The 16,535-nt window shown below is 36.6% G+C and overlaps 1 long non-coding RNA gene across 10 annotated transcripts in view; it reads right to left on the reverse strand.

Annotated features, from left to right (window-relative positions):
• Nucleotides 1–16,535, reverse strand: part of LOC131744416 (uncharacterized) — a 198,617-nt gene that overhangs the window by 170,975 nt on the left and 11,107 nt on the right. The window contains exon 1 of one of the 10 annotated variants that reach the window (XR_010837970.1): nucleotides 13,336–13,390. The exons of the other annotated variants lie outside the window; for them this stretch is intronic. This is a non-coding gene — a long non-coding RNA (uncharacterized lncRNA). Of the gene's footprint in view, nucleotides 1–13,335; nucleotides 13,391–16,535 lie in introns of those variants that run through there. 10 annotated transcript variants of the gene reach the window in all.

The raw sequence follows: 16,535 nt of genomic DNA on the forward strand, positions 1-16,535 counted from the left end.
AAATCTAAATGGGGACACCAATTTGAAAGCTATTATAGATTCTATTATGAATACCTTTAATAAATGTCAACATCCCTATAAAGGAAAGTAACAATAACTCAGTGAATTCAAATTATGATGAAAAGATTAGAAGATAAACACTAGATGCAGTTTTCCAAACGATCTAAATGGTGTTACATTTTGTAACTCAAAGTTTGGAGTACTTGCTTGCTTTTTTTCTACTTAGTATAGGAAGTGGATTACAATAATACAAAAAAGAGTGTAGAGATCTCATGTCACGAATAGAATATGTGAATGACAATAATAATAGAATGGAAATCTAATGTCATAATTAGGACAATTCCATAATTAATATTTGGTTCTAAATAAAAATATGAAAAATAAGCAGCAATAATTGTAGTTAGCAAAAAATTCTTAGGGAGATTCTCTGAAGAGACAGAACAGCTGAGTAACATAAAAGATGAAGACAAAAATGGAAGAGCCAGACCCAAAACAAATTACCTATTTGTTAAAGTGAAATAGTAATCATATCTTTAAAATGATGAATTTCTGAAATAACTAGACAAAATGAGGCAATCAGTAATTCTAATCTTAATTTTCATAAAAGTAACAAGAAAATATCCCCCATCATCTTCCAAATATTCCCTAAAAATACTTTTCAGAATCTAGGACAAACCCATATAGTAAGGTAATGTAAATTTATGTAATAACTATGGTTCCTAAACTTAATTCATTACCCAAAAGCAGTAGTAGGACCTGATAAATTAGAAAAAAAATTTACACATATCATGAACATCAGATCCATAATCTCTAACTTTCTGAGATTTGAAGGGTGGTGAACAACTAGTGATTCCCACAAATATACTTTGGCATTACTTCTGGAAACTGAGTACCATGCTGGTTCAGCTATAGGTATGATAAAGTATGGCAAGTCTCATGTTATACTTATATCATAAAGCCTGTTTATACATTATGACTATATTGATTATATTCAGAATGGAATGTTGGAACATATTCTACCAAAATCTACATGAAAAACCAACATCAGAATCCAAAAAATCCAGGTCTAGCAGCAAATTTCTTGACCTATATCATACCAACTCCTTTTCCCCTTAGGTCTTTATTTCTAAATCAGAGATGTACATACAAGTGTTTGTGTATTTTAACTGTTGTCAGGACTGAAGTTTTACAACTTCAGAATTACTGTAGTAGCAAAAAGAGAGTATTTCTCATCTTTGTGCACATTATAAAGAATCCAGAGCTTGTGTTATACTTGGCAGTAGTAAGGATGTTGGAAATAAACATATTCTATATTTAACCAAAACCTATCTTGAAGTTTACAAATGTAAAATACATTTTAACAATATAGAGTTTATTTAAAGATGCCAGAGTTACATGAGATTATCCCAATCCACGCCTATATAAAGATCAATATATCACAGGTGATGACAGCTCGAGTAAAGCAGGAAGGATGACGAAAACGGACAATGATAGCTAAGCTTCAGAGTGAATGAAACACACAGAGAAATCTTAAGACTCTTAGAGGGTGGATATGGATTTTGACTGGTTTATTATGGAGAGGATCAAAAGTCATAGGCTAAATGGGTCTTAGGATGAAATCCGAAGAGTCAGGAGGACTACTCAATACTTCTTTTCAAAGGTGCTTCCAGGTGGTAGAACAAATAACAGAAATCTATCACCTACCATGATAAAAGATTAAAGGAAAATCCAGAGAAATCTGGAAATTTGCAAATTGAAATGGACTAATAAACTCTTGCTCCTGTAAAAAGCAAAGGAAACAGTTCAACAATTTAATTTCACTACTGTTTAACCAAGTTTGCATTCAATTGTAACAAACATCTTGCTGCTCAGTTTTTCTGTTTAACAATCCATCATAAAAATTATTTGATGGAAATACAGGAAGCTGGTAAAGGCCAGAATTCACGGCTGTCATTTTAATGAAGAATATTAGGGAAATGATTAAAATGAAAGATAATTGACCCTACCTAAGATCAGGAGCCCTTCCCAACTATAAGTAGTCAAAATGGCTCCTAATATTTTGACTATAACATGGTGAAAGATTTCAAGATAAAAAGACATGCTAGGCAGCAAAGAACTCATGGTCAAGGGAATAGTCTTAGTTTCTAAGGAAGCGATACAGATGTTAAGACTAAATAAAAATTTTTAAATAATAACTAATGGCATCTAGGATGACAAGGATATTGAGGAATATGAAGCTTGCTAAAGAAACTAATTACATTCTAGATGAGCAAAATTAGTAAACCAGATTCTTCTATGCTTTTAATTGGTGGATATGATCAGTTTACTATCTGTTGTTGAAGTGACTGTAGAAATGACAGCTATGCCTCTGACAGATGGGTGAGAATAAAATTATGACAGAGTTACCTCAGGAATATAAAGAAGGTGTCTTCTTGGAGTTTGCTATAAAAATATCTAAGACAATAATGAACAGTATGAACTGTTCAGGTATAGAAGCATCATGCCCCTTTTTTATTTCTTATCATGAAGTTTTTCAAAGCATTAATGATAAAGGTGTTTATGTATAACCTTTTAACCTCTCCATCCTTCTGGTATTTGGAGTTCTGAATTTAATGAGAGTTAAGATTAGGCTTTCTAATAATGAATAATGTAATACCAAGCATACCACCAAGGCAACTAGAACCCAAATTAAGGGAGTTCTTATTGTACTTTATATATTCTTGCTGTATATTATATGTGATATTTGCTATATTTTATTTTGAAGAGCTGTTCTCTAACAGCGGGGAGGTGTACTGAAAGAAATGAATGGGTGATATTCTATCTTGTTTTGTAAAGATTTCAAAACAACCGAATTGTGTTTGTTCTTACAGGTGTTCAAGTAGCCAAACGACTAACACAAAATATCCTCAAAGCATGAGAAGGGACCTTAGAAATGATTTGGTGCAGTCTTCCATCCAGTGTAGGATTCTCCTCAGTTTCTCAAAAACCAAAAAATCAATTTATTTTATGGTCTAACATCCTTTCACCAACCATGTGGGGGTGGTCTTTCCTTCAACTCTGTGCTCTCCACGATGTTAGGTATAAAATGAGGAGTTTGAGACAAGATCTCAAATATTCCTTTACACTCATTGATTCTCATATATTTGCTGCCACCTGGAACTTACTGAGCTTAAACATTATGTGTGCTCTCATGATTATGAATATTTTTAAGTGAAAACGTTAAAGAAGTATTCTTATTCTAAAATCATACAAAATGAAGGCTCATACAGACTTTTTCATTTTGAGAAAACTTTTAAAAAGCATCAAGACTTTCCAAGATGGTGGAGGAGGAGGAGGACGTGGAGTTCATCTCTCCCCACAAACGCATCAAGAATACACCTACATATCGAACAATTCTAACAGAGCACCTGTTGAACGTTAGCAGAGGACACCTAAAAGGACAAGAAAGATCCCCACATAACTGGGTAGGATAAAAGAAAGAAGAGAAGAGGAAGAGGAGAGGAAATGGAACAGGACTTGCACCCCTGGTGGGGAACTGGAAGTGAGCAGAGGTTCCCGCATTTCAGGAAGCTCTCTCCCTGGTGGGGAGATCAGCGGGGACAGAAGGGGAGCTTCAGAGGCTCGGAGGAGAGCCCAGCAACCGGCCTGTGGCAGACAGGACAGACTGAGACTTACACAGATGGTCAGTGCCACAGCCCTGCACACCCCAGCTTGAGAAGGGTGTCTGCCAGTGCACACAGGGGCAGGGTGCTGGAACATGGGGCTTGGAGAGCAGACCTGGGAGGGGACCACTGTTGGCTGTGAGGAGACAGCCTAAGGGGATGGGAGTGAGGAGTTCTGCAACTGGAAATGCTCGTGGAGGAAGCCCGAATGGCCACAGAAGCGAAGTGCCATTGTTGAGTGATGAGCAAAGCAGGGGCTGCCACTGCAGCTTCTCTCCTCACATGCTGCCCCGTCTCCATGGGCAACCAGGGAGGGCTCCCACAGTAGCCGGCTGGCATGCCACTGGCATCACCCCCTCTGCACCGTACCCCCTTCCCCACCACTCACTATCCCAGCACCATCCTGCCTGGGCGGTCCACTCACCCTCACTGCCGCCTGATGGGCTCGTGCATTCCAATCGCTACCCTAGCACCCTCTAGCCCGGGTGGCTCACTCACCCCAATTGCCTCCTTGGCTGTTTCCTGCCTGATGGGCTCCTGTGCTCCGGCAACCTCTGGAGCAGACTCCAGTGTAAGGAATACAGGCAGAGGTGGGGTTGAAATCAGAGCTGAGCCCCAAGGGCCCTGTGACTAAGGAAGAAGAGCTGAAATCTCTCCTCACAGCTGCACAAACCACGGAGTTACACCTCCCCAGACGGTCTCCTAAATTCACCACCTGTGAAACATCCAAAAGGACAAGTGCTCCTGCAGCTGGGACATGTCTGGCTTTTGCAGCTGTGGGCTTTGGGGGCACGAACGCACAGAGGTTTGGCAAAGCCAGAGTCTGAGCTGCCTCCATAGCTTCCACTGTGGGTCCAGGTGTACAACTACTGCAGTCCTGGGACCTGACCTCAGTGGATATGCACTGGTGGCTTGGTGAAAACAATGCCTGAGAGTCACCAGGGCCAACTGCCAGCATACCCACAGATAAGGTTGGACTGAGAGCAGGGTCAACAACAGTGTACTTTGTGAGCCCACACAATGGGTGAAAGAGGACACAACAGAGCACATTCACAAGTGAAGAGCTCCAAAGGAGGAATACCCAGTGGTTTCTCTCCCAGTGGGAGTGCTCCAATCCCACCTACCTTGCACTGCAGATCAGAAGGAAAGCTAAGAAACAGATATGGGGCCTCTACTCCAACAATTAGAGAATAGAACCTTCCCCTCACAGGGCAGTGACAACCACAGAGCAAAGGGGATGCCCCGCTCAATATCCAGGGTAGGCTCTGGTCACCAAAACATCAGTCAAACCCCCTATCAAAGGTATAATGGCACAAGTCTCTGGACCAACCTCACCCACCAGGGGGCAGACACCAGACGAAAGAGGAACTACAATCCTGCAGCCTGTAGAAAGGAGACCAAAAACACAGTAAGTTAGACAAAATGAGATGAACAAAGAAATATGTTGCAGGCAAAGGAAAAAGATAAAAACCTTCAAGAATTACTAAATTAAGGATGATATAGAGGGGCTTCCCTGGTGGCGCAGTGGTTAAGAATCCGCCTGCCAATGCAGGGGACATGGGTTCAAGCTCTGGCCTGGGAAGATCCCACATGCATGGAGCAACTAAGCCGGTGTGCCACAACTACTGAGCTGCACTCTACAGTCCGCGAGCCACAACTGCTGAAGCCCGTGCACCTAAAGCCCATGCTCCGCAACAAGAGAAGCCACTGCAGTGAGGAGCCCGTGCACCACAACGAAGAGTAGCCCCTTTTCACTGCAACTAGAGGAAGCCCGTGCACAGCAACAAAGTCCCAACACAACCATAAATAAACAAACAAATAAATAAATAAATAAAGAGACAATATAGGCAACCTACCTGAAAAAGAATTCAGAGTAATGACAGTAAAGATGATTCAAGGTCTCAGAAAGAGAATAGAGGCACGAATTGAGAAGATACAAGAAATGTTTTAAAAAGACACAGAAAAACTAAAGAACAAAGAAACAAGAGATGAACACTACAATAACTAAAATGAAAAATACACTAGAAGGAATCAATAGCAGAATAACTGAGGCAGAGGAACGGATAAGTGAGCTGGAAGACAGAATGGTGGAAATCACTGCTGTGGAAATGAATAAAGAAAGAAGAAGGGAAAGAAATGAGGACACTCTCAAGGATCTCTGGGACAACATTAAAAGCACAAACAATCGAATTATACAGGTCCTAGAAGAAGAAGAAAAAGAGAAAGGGCCTGAGAAAATATTTGAAGAGATTGTTGTGAAAAAATTCCCTAACATGGGGAAAAAAATATTCACCCAAATCCAGGAAGTGTAGAGAGTCCCATACACGATAAACCCAAGGAGGAACACGCCAAGACACATATTACTCAAACTAACAAAAATTAAATACAAAAAACAATATTAAAAGCAACAAGGGAAAAGCAGCAAATAACATACAAGAGAATCCCCATAAAGTCATTAGCTAGTTTTTCAGCAGAAACTCTGCATGCCAGAAAGGAGTGGCATGATATATTTAAAGTGATGAAAGGGAAAAACCTACAACCAAGAATACTCTACCCAGCAAGGCTCTCATTCATGTTTGATGGCGAAATCAAAAGCTTTACAGATAAGCAAAAGCTAAGAGAACTCAGCACTACCAAACCAGCTTTACAACAAATACTAAAGGAACTTCTCTACGCAGGGGAAGAAAACGTAAGGAGGCCACAACTAGTAACAAGAAAATCACAAGTGGGAAAGCTCACGCATAAAGGCAAAGATATAGCAAAAGCAGGAAATCAGCCATACACAAATATGATAACAAAACCAGCAACCGTGAGACAAGGAGAGAACAAATGCAGGAAACGGAAATAGCATTTGAAAATAAGAGACCAGCAACTTAAAACCACCTTGTACATAGACTGCTTTATCAAAACCTCATAGGAAATGCAAACCAAAAAACTACAATAGATACACACACAAAAAAGAAAAAGCAACCCAAACACAAAACTAAAGATGGTCATCAAACCACTAGAGATGAGAACAAAAGAGGAAGGGAAGAAAAAAGACCTATAAAAACAAGCCCAAAGCAATTACGTAAATGGCAATAGGTACATACGTATCGATAATTATCTTAAATGTAAATGCATTAAATGTTCCAACCAAAAGACATAGAATGGCTGAATGGATACAAAAACAAGACTCATATACATTCTGTCTACAAAAAACCCCACTTAAGATCTACGGACACATACAGACTGAAAGTTAGGGGATGAAAAAAGATATCCCATGCAAATGGAAATCAAAAGAAAGCGAGAGTAGCAATACTCATATCAGACAAAACAGACTTTAAAATAAAGACTGCTACAAGAGACAAGGAAGGACATTACACAAGAAATAAATCCAAGAAGATATAACAACTGTATATATATATATGCACCCAACATAGAAACACCACAATATATATGGCATTAATATATAAGGCAAATGCCAACAGCCATAAAAGGGGAAATTGACAGTAGTACAATAATAGTGGGGGACTTTTAACACCCCACTTTCATCAATGGACAGATCATTCAAACAGAAAATTAATAAGGAAACACAAGCCTTAAATGACACATTAGACCAGATAGACTTCATTGATATTTGTAAGACATTCCATCCAGAAGCAGCAGAATATACTTTTTACTCAAGTGCAAATGAAGTTTCTTTAGGATAGATCACATCTTAGGTCAAAAATCAAGTCTCAGTAAATTTTAGAAAATTGAAAACATATGAAGCATCTTTTCCGACCACAACAGTATGAGATTAGAAACCAAATACAGAGGAAAAAAAAACTAAAAAACACAAACACATGATGGCTAAACAATATGTTACTAAATAACCCATGGATCACTTAAGAAATCAAAGAAGACATCAAAAAATACCTAGAGACAACTGACAAGAAAAACATGGCAATCCAAAACCTATGGGACACAGCAAAAGCAGTTCTAAGAGGGAAGTTTATAGCAATACAATCTTACCTCAGGAAACGAGAAAAATCTCAAATAAACAACCTAACCTTACAACTAAAGCAATTACAGAAAGAAGAACAAATAAAACACAAAGGAGAAAGAAAGAAATCATAAAGATCAGAGCAGAAATAAATGAAATAGAGACAAAGAAGACAATAGCAAATATCAATCAAACTAAAAGGTAGTTCTTTGAAAAGATAAACACAATTGATAAGACTTTAGCCAGACTCATCAAGAAAAAAAGGGAGAGGACTCAAATCAATAAAATTAGAAATGAAAAAGAAGTTATAATGGACACAACAAAAATACAAAAGATCGTAAGAGATTACTACAAGTAACTATATGCCAATAAAATGGACAACCTAGAAACGGACAAATTCTTAGAAAGGTACAACCTTCCAAGACTGAACCAGGTAGAAATTTAAAAAGTGAAGAGACCAATCACCAGTACTGAAATTGAAACTGTGATTAAAAATCTTCCAACAAACAAAAGCCCAGGACCAGATGGCTTGACAGGTGAAATCTATCAAACATTCAGAGAAGAGTTAACACCTACACTTCTGCAACTATTCCAAAAAACTGCACAGGAAGGAACACTCCAAAGCTCATTCTATGAGGTCACCATCAGCCTAATACAAAAAAAAAAAAAAGAAAATTACAGGCCAATATCACTGATGAACATAGACAAAAAAATCCTCAACAAAAGACTAGCAAATCAAATCGAACAACACATTAAAAGAATCATACACCATGATCAAGAGGGATATATCCCAGGGATGCAAGGATTTTTCAATATCTGCCAATCAATCAGTGTGATACACCACATCAACAAATTGAAGAAGAAAAACCATATGATCATTTCAATAGATGCAGAAAAAGCTTTTGACAAAATTCAACACCCATTTATGAGAAAAACTCTCCAGAAAGTGGGCACAGAAGGAACCTACCTCAATAAAGGCCAAGTATGACAAACACAGAGTAAAAATCATTCTCAATAGTGAAAAACTAAAAGCATTTCTTGTAAGATCAGGAACAAGGATGTCCACACTCACCATTATTATTCAACATAGTTTTGGAAGTCCTAGCCATAGTAATCAGAGAAGAAAAAGAAATAAAGGGAATCCAAATTGGAAAAGAAGAAGTAAAACTGTCACTGTTTGCACTTGACATGATTCTATACATAGAAAATCCTAAAGATGCTACCAAAAAACTACTAGAGCTCATCAATGAATTTGATAAAGTTGCAGGATACAAAATTAACACACAGAAATCTCTTGCATTCCTATACACTAACAAAAGATCAGAAAAAGAAATTAAGAAAAATATCCCATTTACCATCACGTCAAAAAGAATAAAAGACTGAGGAATAAACCTACCTAAAAAGGCAAAAGATGTGCACTAAGAAAAATATAAGATACTGATGAAAGAAATAAAAGATAACACAAACAGATGGAGATATACCATGTTCTTGGATTGGAAGAATCAATATTGAGAAAATGACTACCCAAGGCAATCTACAGATTGAACACAATCCCTATCAAATTACCAGTGACATTTTTCACAGAATTAGAACAAAAATTTTTACAATTTGTATGGAAACATAAAAGACCCCAAATAGCCAAAGCAATCCTGAGAAAGAAAAGCGGAGATGGAGAAATCAGACTCCCTGACTTCAGTCTATACTACAAAGTTAGTCATTAAAACAGTATGGTGCTGGCACAATAACAGAAATATAGATCAACACAAAGGGGTAGAAAGCCCAGAAATAAAACCACACACCTATGGTCAATTAACATACAACAAAGGAGGCAAGAATATACAATGGAGAAGAGACAGTCTCTTCAGTAAGTGGTACTGGGAAAACTGGACAGCTACATGTAAACGAATGAAATTAGAACATTCTCTAACACCATACACACAAATAAATTCAAAATGGATTAAATACCTAAATGTAAGACTGGATACTATAAAATTCTTAGAGGAAAACATAGGCAAAACACTCTTTGACATAAATCACAGCAATATCTTTCTGGATCCACCTCCTAGGGTAATGAATATAAAAACAAAAATAACAAAATGGGATCTAATTAAACTTCAAAGCTTCTGCATAGCAAAGCATACCATAAAGAAAATGGAAAGATAACCCACAGAACAGGAGAAAAATATGTGCAAATGAAGCGACCGACAAGGGATTAATCTCCAAAATATACAAACAGCTCCTGCAGCTCTATTTCAAAAAAAAACCCAAAGGACCCAGTTAAAAAATGGGCAGAAGATCTAAATAGACATCTCCCCAAAGAAGACATACAGATGCCCAAGAGACTCATGAAAAGATACTCAACATCACTAATTATTAAAGAAATGCAAATCAAAACTATAATGAGGTATCACCTCACACTGGTCAGAATGGCCATCATCAAGAAGTCTACAAAAAATAAATGCTGGAGAGGGTGTGGAGAAAAGGGAACCCTCCTACACTGTTGGTGGGAATGTAAATTGGTACAGCCACTATACAGAACAGTATGGAGGTTCCTTAAGAACCTAAAAATAGAGCTACCACATGACCCAGCAAACCCACTCCTGGGCATATATCTGGAAAAAAACATGGTTCTAAAGGATACATGGCACCCCAAAGTTCACTGCAGTGCTGCTTACAATAGACAAGACATGAAAGCAACCTATAAGTCCATCTACAGAGGAATGGATAAAGAAGATGTGGTAAATGTATACATGGGAATATTACTCAGCCTTAAAAAAGAATGAAATAATGCCATTTGCAGCAACAGGGATGGACCTAGAGATTATCATACTAAGTGAAGTCAGTCAGACAGAGAAAGACAAATATCATATGATATCACTCATATGTGGAATCTTAAAAAATGATACAAATGAATTTATTTACAGAACAGAAACAGACTCAGAGACTTCAAAAAGAAACTTATGGTTGTCAAAGGGAAAAGGTGGGGGGGTGGGGAGGGATAAATTAGGAGTTTGGAATTAACATATACACACGACTATATATAAAACAGATAATCAACAAGGACCTACTGTATAACACAGGGAACTGTACTCAATACTCTGTAATGGCCTATATGGGAAAAGAATCTTAAAAATAGTGGATATATATATATATATATATATATATATATATATATGTATGTGTAACTGGTTCACTTTGCTGTACACCTGAAACTAATACAACATTGTAAATCAACCGTACTCGAATAAAAATGTTTAAAAAAGACACCAAACTTTTTAAAAAGCATCTATTTTATAACACTTAATAAGCATATGTAGTCATCCTGAAAAAGAGATTTCTTTATTTATTATTCTGAAAGACTCCTTGCCAATGGTTGATAACATCTTGGGGCTACCTGATTTATGCTGTGACCATTAGAATATTGCCTTGCTAATGGAATTCTGATCTGTAGTTTATTTATTTTGGTTGTTATTTACTCAGATATCAATTCCAATACTCTCCTCAGATGTTACTCTTCCTTATGCTCTTTGTACTATGGCTGCTGGTGGGGGGACAAGCATGTATTTGGAAATAAGGCTTGCAGCATTGAGATGTAGATGTGACAGAGGCAGAAGTCAGTTTTGACAAGCAATCAAGGAAGCCTATACATAATTTAATATAAATTAAAATAAGAACATATTAGAAAGAAGCAATTTGTAAATTTAATTTGGGAGAGAAGGGAGAAGATTAAAAAGAGTTAGGGAAGCTGCTCTGAGGCTTAGTATAAGTTATATATCTAAGGAAAGGTTACCTACATGGGACATGAAGTAGATCAGCAGTTATCTATGGAAAGACTAGTAAAATAGCTCAGTACAATTTGCTGAAGATCAATATACTTGTCTGCAGTGTTCTAAGGCTTAATCATTTTTATTACTACTTCTCCTTTGTCAACAGCAGTTAAGTACCAACTTGACACAAAATGAGTTCTGTCTACCTGATGTCATTTTACTAGAAGTATGAAGAATGGACTATTTTCTTTCTCTGTGGCATGCAGTATACGTAGTCATAATCTTCAAAATCACTATGTCATAAATTCATATCTATTTTGTTATTCATTTTCACCCTTAGGTCTTTTTGACCATTTGACGACTTTCAGATTTCACTCCCTTTGAATACCTATTTTTATTGTTTTCCTCCTAAAGCACTTGTAGTTTCTATTTTGAAGAGGCAGAATCTCATTTTGCTGTTTTCACTCCATATTTCTAAGCTCTCTGGGTACCTTTATATTGCTTTGCTGCCCTTACTGTTGTTTGCATCACCTCCCAATTTAATATCATCTGTGGATTCCATTAACATTCATTTTACTCCCTATTCTATATCATTAATGCAGCAGCTATATAAGATAGGACAAAACACTGATCTCTGCAGCACGTAGACATATTCCCCAACTTGATACATTTTCCATTTATGCTTTATCAATATTTTTTATGGTTCTCCAGCCAGTTTTGAATACATGTGACTCTGCTTATATCCAGGACCATCTGAGTTAATTGTGCATAGATGTCATGAGATACTGCATCATAGGCTCACAAAATTTCATAAATACTATACCTACCGTATTTTTTCATTTACTAACATTATATATAGAAAACTCACATTCTCAGGCTCCTAGCTCAATGTTCATATTCTAGTAATCTCTACATATTTATTTCTCTTTTAATATTTGCACCATTACTTTCATGTAATGACTACAAATGACACAATGATTTTTAATTTTTTAACGCTCTTTAACTTTTAATTTTGGAATAATTTTAGACTTACAAAAAAGTTACAAAGATAGCAGAGTGAGCTCCCTTATACGATCTAGGACACCACATTGCAATTAGTGGTCATGTCTCCTTAGTCTCAATGATCCGTGATAATTTCTCAGTCTTTCCTTGTTTTTCATTACCTTGACACTTCTGAAGAGTGCTGGTCAGTTACTTTATAGAATGTCCCTCATTTTCGGTTTGTCTAATGTTGTCTCACAATAAGACTGGGGTTACATCCTTTTGGGTAGACTATCACAGAGTACACTTTACAATTCATCATACTGGGGGTATATGGCATTAACATGACTTATCACCACTGGTGATGTTAACTTTGATCACTTGTTTAAGGTGGTGTCTGCCAGCTTCCTCCAGAGTAAGTTAGAAATTTTCCCTATCCACACTCTCTCCCATGCATTCTCTGTGATGGTTATTATAATGCCCCCAAATGAATAAAAATTCTTGGGGGGAAAATTTACTTTTTCATGCATAAAACATGGATATACATATAACACATAAACAGATATAAAGTATATTTGTGGTATTAAAAATTTCCTCAGGAGTGTGGGGAAGGGTGTTAAGCAAAAATGTCTAAAAAGGCTCATGTGTGTGTCTGTGTGTGTGTTTGATGGGGATGGGGTGATAAAAAAGAAGAAGAAAAAAAAGGACTAACAGATTCTTCTCTATTCACTGGAATCAAGTTACTAAGCCCAGCCTACATCCAAGCAGAGGGAAATTAAGTTCCACCTCCTAGAGAAGGGAGTATCTACATATGCTATTTGGAATTTTTCTCTAAAAATATTCTTTTTTTTTAAGGTCAATTTTGGCCAATTTTCTGTCAATAGTTTGGGTCTGTGTATTGATTTGGGTCTCCCAAAAAGCAGATGCAAAGATGGTATTAAACATGCAAGAGACTTACCTTTGAAAGACAACAAAGTGGGAGCAAGGGAAGGCAAGAAAGCCTTAGGATACCTGTGATGGAAAAATGGAAGGATGGAAGACTGGGTAGGAAGAATCTCAGACTGCAACACAGTTCTAAGGTTTCGGCCCAGTCAATTGGGAGTCCTTTGCAAAAATATTCCATTAAAGGAGTCCTGTATCTCATAGAAAAGAACCTGGATTACAACCTCCACCATATGAACTCATGGCCTGGAAGGATCACTTAGGAATCATGGCCTTGGCATGAACTTGGGAATGGGTTCTAAAAGACAGCAGTACCTGCAGCCATCAATCAATTATGTTCCCTACAGCAGGAGGTCAAAGTAGTACATCTTCATAGCCACTGCAGTTGATAATTTTACACAGTCTTATTAAAACACCAGAAATTATTTTTGAAATAATATTACCTAATTCTTTCCCCATTCTAGGAGGTATCTTTTTTTTCCTCTAAATATAGCTGCATATAATACAATAACCAACAATTTCTTAGAAGCCATACTTTTGTTTTTCCATTTAAAAATACTGCTTTAATGATTTCTGGCACTCATAAGTAGTTAAGTATCTTAAACTAGATAACTCTCCTGACAATAACAATTATAAATTCTGACTAAAAGTAAACAACTATTTGAAGGCACTGTGGAGCAATCAATAGCAGGTAGAAACTGAAGGGGGTATGACCCTTGAAAGAAAGGAAGCCAATAAAATAATATCTACATTTTTCTGATTTTTCTGGTGAGATTATTTCCTTCTCTGCATGGTACATGTGGAATAGAGCTTAATTAGAAAGCAGCAGTTTTGGGGGCTGAGGAATCAGAAGTTAGAGTTTGAGGCTGCTGGAGCACCTGGAAGTTGAAAGAGGAAGTCTCCAAAAAAGGGAAGCCACTGGGGATTGAGTGAGGGGGAAGGGTAGCTCCAAAATCTGTATAATACCTCTCCTCAAATGCTAGGCTGACTCCTGAACTGTGCACGTTCAAAGTGATAGCCAAGAAACCTAGAAGAAAGCAACAGCTAAAAGACTAAAATAACTAAGCAGAAAGTTCAGCAATTTACAAGTGGTGATGAGTCAGAGTTTGGAAAGTGAATCCCTAAAGGTAGAGGGCATGGGTAAACACCTCAGACTTTCTAGAAATCCCAAAAGGGGTAGAACTTAAAAGTAAGGTCCATGCCTAAGACTAGGAAAAAAACTGAAATAGATAAATTTGAACCAAGTCTAAAACCAAGCCTCCAGAGAATCGATAAATTCTACCAGTAATTTAACCACCTCCTAGAACAATATTCAAAATACTCTTCAGAGGAAGATAACATAATCAAGCTGTTAAACGTATTATCCACAATGATAACATACTATCAAAAAATCACAAGCTAAGAGAGAACTTGGGAAAATACAAACCATAGTCAAAAGAAAAAAGTCAACAGAAATGAACCCACTAACAACCCAGATATTGGGATTAACAGACAAATATTTTAGGGTAGTTATGATATATGTTAAAGAACGTACTGGAAAAGTAGGATATAATAAGTAAAAGCATGAAGAATTCCAGTAGATATAGGAAAACCAAAAATAAAAATCAAATGGAAATACTAGAACTAAAAAACATAATATCTGAAATGATTAAAGAAAATCACTGAATGGAATGGCAGTTTGGATAGTGTAAAAGAAAGGCTCAATAACCTTGAAGACAACTCAATAGAAATAATCTAAACTGAAGCACAGAGAGAAAAAAAAGTATGAAAAAAAATAGCAGATCATCAATAATGTGTGTGTTCAAAATTAAACAATCTAGCATGCTTATAATTGGAGTCCCAGAGGGAAAGGAGAAAGAGAAAAGCACAGAAAAAATATCTGATAAAATATTGGACAAACTTTCCAAAACTGATTGAAACATAAGCCTATAGATCCAAGATGCACAGCAAACCCCAGGCAGAATACATAAACATAAAACCACAACTAGGCATATCATAGTCAAACTCCTTAAAACCAAAGATAAAGAAAAACAATTTTTAGTAGCCAGAGCGGGGGTGGGATGGGGGAGTCTATCCAGGGTAACAACGATAAAAATGTTGATTGACTTCTCATTACAGATTACACAAGACAATAGAAGCACATCTTTAAAATGATGAAGAAAAACAATATCAGCCTAAAATTCTATTGTCAGTGAAAATATCCTTCAAAAACAAAGGTGAAATAGATATTTGCTGATAACTGAGTAATGAGATAATACCTTGTCAACACACCTGCACTACAAAAAATGCTAAAGGGAATACTATATTAAAATTCAGACCTACAGGAAGAATAAAGAGTAGTAGAATAGTAAATACATGGTAAATATAAAACGTTCTTTCTTAAATTCTTTAAAAGTCAATTGACCTTTTAACAAATGGTGCTGGGAAAAAATGTATATTCACAAGCAAAAGACTGAAGTTGGACACTTACCTTACACTACACATAAAAATTAGCTCAAAATGGCTCAAAGATTTAAACATAAGAGCTAAAACTATAACTCTTTTAGAAGTAAACACAGTGGAAACCTTCATGATATTGTGTTTGACAACAATTTCTTTGGTATGACACAAAAGTACAGATAACAAAAGTAAAAACAGATAAATTGGATTACATCAAAATTTAAAACATATGCACATGAAAGGACACAATCAAGTGACTGAGAAGGCAATATACGGAATCCAAGAAAATATTTGCAAATCATATATCTAATAAGGTTAATATTCAGAATATATAAAGAACTTTGCCAACTTAACAACAAAAACCAAACATCCTGAATAAAAATGGGCAAAGTACTTGAATATACATTTTTCCAAAGATATACAAATGGCCAATAAGCACATGAAAAGAGGCTCAACATCACTTATCATTAGGGACATACAAATCAAAACCACAATGAGATACCACATCATATCCACTAGGATAACTACTATGACAAAAACAAACAAACAGAAACAGCAGCCCTAGAAAGGAAATCCTCACACACACTACAACATGGATTAACCTTGAGAACATTATACTAAATGATATAAGCCAGTCACAAAATGACAAATACCATTATGATTCCACTTATATGAGGTGATTAAAGCAATCAAATTCATAGAGACAGAAAGCAGAATGGTGGTGGCCAGGGACTTGAGGGAAAGGGACTGGAAAGTTGTTATTTAATAGGCATAGAG

Source organism: Kogia breviceps, chromosome 18, assembly GCF_026419965.1.
Source record: "Kogia breviceps isolate mKogBre1 chromosome 18, mKogBre1 haplotype 1, whole genome shotgun sequence".
In the NCBI taxonomy this organism is placed as follows: Eukaryota; Metazoa; Chordata; class Mammalia; order Artiodactyla; family Physeteridae; genus Kogia; species Kogia breviceps.